Raw genomic sequence first — 7,300 nt, 5'->3', positions numbered from 1 at the left:
AATTAAAAGTCTGACTGAGGCTCTTCTTTCCAAATACCTTAGCAGAGGATAGTCTGGAGGTGGGTTAAGTTTATTTCAGTGAGTATCCATAGGCCATGGCACGCGGAGACCAACCAGTTTCAGTGATTCACAGAACTCATCATACGGTTGTAGTCACAGCTTTATTACAGAGCAAGGATTACAAAGCAAACCCAGCAAAGGGATCAGGTGCCCTGGGTGAAGTCTGGGGGAAACTTCTAACAGTCCTTTCCCAATAGAGCCATACACAACCCTGCATTGTGATGATGCATGTGAGGTACTGCCAACTACGGAAGTCCACGAGAGGATCAGTGCCCACAGTTTTCCTTAGCTGATCACACAACACTCTTGGCTGATCACACAACACATTCCAGGCTCCAGAAGGAAAGCAGACATTCAGTATCAGCTACATCACTTGTAGAGTTTGGTACCATGAGCCACATTGATCAGTTCATGGATGGGAACCCTCCTGAATTCTAAGTTTCCAGATGCCAGCCAAGGACCAACCTTGCAAGCTGGTGTTTTCCAAGACAGTAGCATAGGCCTGACATGGTAACTGACTTCTGCACATAGGCCAATTTAGTGTAGTAACTATCATTTTGATCTCCATCTCTTTGACTACTACTTGTCTTAGAACACAGAGATGAGTATTATTTGTTAACTCATCTATATAATATGGCAGGTACAAATGAATAAGAAAGTCTAGGCAGAGAGGCCTTTTTCCCCTAGCATGAGGGGATAAAACCCACACATACAATAACAACAAACCTAACAACAAAAAACAAACACACAAAATTTTAAGATTAAGAATACTATCTGAGCTCTTCTGGCCAAGGCATAGGTGGAAATACTGTGCCTCCTCACACGACCAAAATTAAGGACAACAAAGATTTAGAAACAAAAACACAACCAGAATAGATAGAAAATTGAACTGTACAGAAGTACGACAACCATTTAACCAGACCTGTAAGAAAGGCAGAGTCAGTGGCCAATGGAGAGGGATTGCGGCAGGAAAAGGCAGTGGCAGCCAGACCCGGGAGCACAGGCAGTGCAGGGCTGACACGGTCACACATTCATGCACAGATAAACTAGGCAAAAACGGGCAGCAAGACAGACCACACAACCCAGGGCCCCAGCGATGGGAAATAAAGCCTAAAAGCACCAATTGAAAAGGTGCCAGCTTGTGGGAAGCAGCAGAGGGGTCTGAAATCCGAGAGAGAGCAGAGCAAGCACCATTGCTCCTCTCTGTCCCTGCCCCCACATACAGCAGCACAACCCAGCAACTGGGTCACCCCGCCCTGGTGAACACCTTAGGCTCCACCCCTCATACATAACAGGCATGACCTGACCAAAAAATTATGGCTCAAACAGAACAAATCAAAGCCCTAGAGCCAATACTTTTAAGCAACCAAAAGATAGCCAACTTATCAGATACATGGTTCAAAACACTGGTGATCAGGAAGCTCACAGAACTGGTTGATTTTGGTTGCAAATTAGATGAAAAAATGAAGGCTACACTAAGAGAAATGAAGGAAAATGCACAGAAATTCAATAGTGATGGGAAGAAAACTGGGACTCAAACCAATGGAGTGGACCGGAAGGAAGAAACAAACAATCAAACAGAAAAAAGTGAAGAAACACAAATTCGTAAAAATGAGGACAGGCTTAGGAAACTCCAGGACATCTTTAAACATTCCAACATCCGAATTATAGGGGTATCAGAAGGGGAAGAGGAAGAGCAACAAGTGAAAAACTTATTTGAACAAATAACAAAGGAGAACTTCCCCATTCTGGCAATGGAAATAGACTTCCAGGAAGTCCAGGAAGCTCAGAGAGTCCCAAAGAAGGTGGACCCAAAGAGGAACACACCAAGGCACATCATAATTATATTAGCCAAGATTAAAATGAAGGAGAGAATCCTAGAAGCAGTAAGAGATAAGGGGACAGTCACCTACAAAGGAGTTCCCATCAGACTGTCAGGCCATTTCTCAAAAGACACCTTACAGGCAAGAAGGGGTTGGAAAGAAGTATTCCAAGTCATGAAATGCAAGGACCTACATTCAAGATTGATCTATCCAGCAAAGCTTTCATTTAGAATGGAAAGGCAGATAAAGCGCTTCTCTGATAAGGTCAAGTTCAAGGAGTTCATCATCACCAAGCCCTTACTACATGAAATGTTAAGGGGACTTATCTAAGAAAAAGAAGATAAAAAATATGAACAGTGAATGGACAGCAAACTCAGTTATTAACGACCACACCTAAAACAAAAGCAAACTAAGCTGACAGCTAAAAAAGGAGTGGAGCCACAGAAATGGAGATCACATGGAAGGTTAGCAACAGGGGAGTGGGAGGAGGAGAAAGAAGAGAAGGTACAGAGAATAAGTAGCATAGATGGTGGGGAGAAAATAGGGGGAGGGCAAGAGTAGTGTGGGAAATATAGAAGCTAAAGAACTTGTGACACATGGACATGAAGTATGTGGGGGGAAGGTAGGGGCTGTGCAGGGTGGAGGGGACTGAAGGGGGCGGAATGGGATAGTCGTAATGGCATAATCAATAAAATATATTTTAAAAAGAATACTATCTGAAAAATGGATTCACATTCACTATCCTTATTGACAAAGTCTCTCTATGTAGACTTAAGATGTTGATAATTAACCAGACATTTAACAAACATCAGTCTGGATCTGACTGCCATCCCAGCAGGCTTTATATTCTGGGGCAGATGTGAAAATACAGGAGCCTGGAGGAGGGAAGGTGGAATAGAGGGGAAGGTTGTTACCTGCATTTTGAGATGCACCATTTGTCTAGGAATTTGGTGCAAAGTGCTGGCAGCTGTGAGGCTTGCACCAGACACCGTTGGCCCCAGTGGCACAGAGCAGAGCTTTGTGTCTTATGCCCTGAGTGAGTGTTGACCCCAGCATGCAGGAGGGCTTCCCATTTGGAAAGAAAAAAAAACCATTTAAAAACAATGTTTAATTTCATTGAAAAAATCTCATCCTTTAAAATTTTCTTTTGTGTGTGTGTTTGTTCGTTACTGTAAGGTACTAGTATTTGCAGTACATGTGTACATTTTGAAACTAAATAAATGTGCATATATTTGGGTTGTGTACTTGGGTTGTGTTTTACTAATAAGGGTTTAGCAACTATTTCTTTAGGGTAAAAAAATTTTTAAACTGGAAGGGATCATATGGACCTAGTTAAATTTCCTCATTTTGTATTTCGGCATTATTCGTAGTGGCCAAGATATGGAAGTAACCTAAATATCTGTTGACAGATGAATAAATATATATATATATATGTATATATGTAATATATATAATTTCTCTATATATAAAATAGAAATTCTTGCTCAAGAAATAGAAAGTAATGAAGTGGGAACCTTCTAAGATCACTGCCATCCTTTACTATCCAGTTTATTCTTCCCTTTAAAAAAATAGTGCATTATTTACAGAGCAGATTTGAAAAATCTCTCCCTCTATGACTGCTTGTGTGAAGAACAGAGAGGCCATGGCCAGAAAACTCAGAATGCTTAAATTAGACGTACACACCAAAGCCGTGGTGCCTCACAAGCATGAGACAAAGCCTGTCCTGTGGTCGTGTGTGATTTAACAAGCAGAGTGGAAGGAAGAGAAAACTCCTGGAATTCCCTTGTGGAGACTGCACTTCAGATGACCTTGGGATGAGAGCATTAGCAACAACTCAGGATTGCCTGCCACTGGACCAAGGCTGTACAACACAATCCGGATTGAGCCTGCAGGTGACAATGTGACAGACCTGCCACAGTGCAGGGAGAGAAATTCAGAATGGACATGATTTCTTAGTCACATCAGGCTAAGGGTTGTCATAGGGAGAGATTACACTGTTGATACCAGAACTCAGTGTGTTTTATTTGTTGTCAGTTTTATTAATATGGCTATGTTTACTGAAAATTGAGCTTATTCTAAAATGAGGAGTTTGGCTATTCTCAACTAAAGCTTATCTTTTGTGGTCTTTATGAAGGCTCTTAGAACTGTTTTGATGTATCCTAATTTGAGTATGCCGTAACTTTTCTGCTGGGACTCTGTTGATAAAATATCTATTAAAATATCATCTCTATGACATTTAATGAATTTTGATAACAAACATCCTGCTATTGATTGCAAATAACACAACTCTGAACTTAACCTCTTCTCAACTTAACCTTTTTTTTAAATTCAAAATTTCCTGCTTTTTGAAGTAAACAACAATAAATATTATAGTTCAATACCCTCAGTTTGTTACAATCTCTCTTTACTCCACAGTTATAATGCCAGGATTCTCTGGTCCTTAAGACTATCCTTGACAATAGTTTTTAATGCATAAGTGCATTGGAAATTCATTTAAAGATCAGTTTAGTGTTGAGGGAGGGACTGCAAGAGCTAAGCTGTTTGCATCTCACACGTGGAGGCTGCTGTAGGTGAAAAAGCCATTGCCCTCAGCTGGGGAGGGGCCCGCTAAGTCTAGTTCCCTGGACCTGTGTAAGACCCCTTCATCAAGGTAAAAAATGCCATGCTGTTAGTATCTGCATATATCAAGGAGCCACGTGATCATGGTTTAGCTCTCACTGCTCATGAATTTAGTTCTTAATTGAGCTAGTTTTAGTAACCAGATCAAAATGACCACACACTGCTTAAATTGGAAAGTGCTAACTAGGTTTTCTTTTAGCTCTTTATGAAACTCCTTCCTGTTGAGCATATCAGTCCCGGGCTTTAAAAAAAAAAGACTTATCCCTGGAAAACTTTGACTAGTTTATGTAATGAACACATGGAGGGAATTCTAAAAGAGTTATTGCCCTAAAATATATGAAGTGAGAGGGTTGTTCTAGAAACTCTCTTAAATCAGCACTTGAGTGACATCCATTGGCCAAGCTGAGGGGGACCTTAACCTCTGGTGAATGACAGAGAAAGAAAACATTCGGAGACAGGTAATGCTAAATAGCTGAATACCTCTACCGAAAAGCAAATGACTTCTATCTTTAAAAATTTATACCCACTATTAGGTACATTTGTTCATGTTATTTTCGTAAATCTATGCCACATATGCCAATCTTGACTGGCAAAAGTTCAAAAGCTTGACAATATAGTCTCTTGGTGAGGTTGTTGAAAAAATTATTTTCCTGATGCAAAATGTTACAACCCCTCTAAAGAAAAATTTGGAAATATCTAACAAAACCATATTTGCATTTATCCTTTGACCCAACAATAAAAATACATATACATACACAAGATTATTTATTGCAACATGATTTATAATAGAAAAATACTAAAAACTTGATCTTTAGTTAATATTGGAGTGTGGTTGGACAAACTATAGTGCATACACAATATAGTACTTTGCAGGTATAGTTGTGAAAAAAGAGTAAGTAAGATCTGTATGAACTGATAAGAAGTGCTTTTCAGGATATATTGTTTGGCAGAGAAACAACTTTTTACAACTTATTAATGCTGTTTTTTACCTAATTTGGGGAATAACTGAAGTTTTTTGTGCTAAAAATTCGTGGTGAATCAGGAATGGTAGTGATGGATGGGACATTTCAAGCTACGTATGGTATGTTCCTGCGTCCCTCTGGTCTGCCCTTCTGACCTACTCACTAATGCAATCTAGTTGGAGCAAATCAGAGAGACGACAGATGATAGATAGATAAAAGTGAAAGAGTAAAAATGCGTCTGGGTTTAGGTGTCTGACTTGAAGCACATGGTGACTTGGCAATGCTGTAGCATTCAGACAAATTGCTTCAAGAAAGGACAGCAGGTATACCAGAGTCTAGTAAGTTTTCCAAGATTTTACACTGATCTGCTTGACACGGGTGTGTACTGATCTAAATTTTAGGGTTACAGTAGGGAAGACCTTACCCCAGCTGTAAAATCTACCCAGCTTCTGTGGGGATTTGCTCATATTTCTGTTTCTATTATGGTTTTTCCACAGGCTATTGTAATTAATGTAGTTTAAATTTTTTCATTTTTTCCTCAATATTTCAGAGGAACCTTTATTATAAGTGTCATAATTCTGCCAAGTATTTCATAGGCTTATTTCTTCTATTAAGCTGTAGGTTTCTTATTTATTGTCCTTTAAAAAAAAAAGCCACCTGCGCTACAGGAGCCCAGCACTGGAGAGACTGCTCACAGGAGGCAAAGCTGTGGAGGTAGCATGTAACTGGAGGCAAAATACTTCCTGAGATGTTTCTCCTGCGCCATCTACTGACCAATCTTAACATGGTGCCAGTTAGCAAAGGAAACGTTTAAAAAATTTCGTAGACCAGATCAGTTACTTTCAACTTTTTCCATCTCATGGCGCACATGAACTAATTGCTAAAATTCTGCGGCACACGTTAGGAATCTGGGAGACATTTTCAAATTCTTTTCTTTTCAGACCTCACGTGCTAATATTTACAAAGTCATCTCCATTTCACCTCCTACATACTAATTGTCTCCTTTGCTTCATACTTATTTCCCTAGTATAAGCCCCTTGCCACCTTCCTAATACCTAATAATCCTCATGGTTACTTCATCTCTAGCTTTGTCACCCTCAACATTCTGTTGGCAAAGGTTGGGAACTCCCAGAAAGTGGGAGTCCAGAGGTGCTGCCAGATCGAATTTTTAAAAACACAAACCTTTCATCTTCCTGATCTGCTCAAAATCCTTGCATGGTTTCTCACGATCAGATTTGGTGCTTTCTACGCTCATTCATACACATTCAGCTCCGTTTCATGCTGGCGACTTTATTATCCCTCCTAACGGCCTCCTCCCCAACCCCCCTCAAATAGGAACCATGACTAACAAGCTCATTCTTAACTAACCCTAGCTTAATATCCACTTCAAGGGCTTCAGCGCTCTCCACCCTCTCTGCTGCCACCTTCCTTCAAGGCTGGTTAAACTATTCACCTGTTCTACAGAATTTAGTGCTTATTTCTGTCGTTATTCTCATCATGGCCACCCATTTTTTTTTTAAATCAGTTTCTGTCGATTTCTCCAACTTAAACCGTGAGCTCTGAGGTCTCTTGTGCAGAAGGTACTAAATCGAGTCTGTGAATATTAGGAGCTGCCAACGAGGCAGCAGAGAGCAATGCTGCGAGAAGAGTGGAGCCTTAACGCAGGTCGGATCCCGCAAGAGATCGCTTTGGGCAGGAAGGGAGGCGCGCCCTTTCTCCGGGGCACGAGGCGCCGAGTCTGCGATGGGTGCACATGCAGGGAGGTCCGGAAACAAAAGGACTGCGCGGAAAGCGCTGGAAGGCCGTGGGTGGGAGCCCACGCAGTTCCACCCCACG

The sequence above is a fragment of the Artibeus jamaicensis genome, unplaced genomic scaffold (genome assembly GCF_021234435.1).
Source record: "Artibeus jamaicensis isolate MK-2021 breed Jamaican fruit bat unplaced genomic scaffold, CSHL_Jam_final scaffold_474, whole genome shotgun sequence".
Lineage (NCBI taxonomy): Eukaryota > Metazoa > Chordata > Mammalia > Chiroptera > Phyllostomidae > Artibeus > Artibeus jamaicensis.
The sequence above is the reverse complement of the archived record's forward strand: the minus strand, read 5'-3'. Positions refer to the sequence as shown.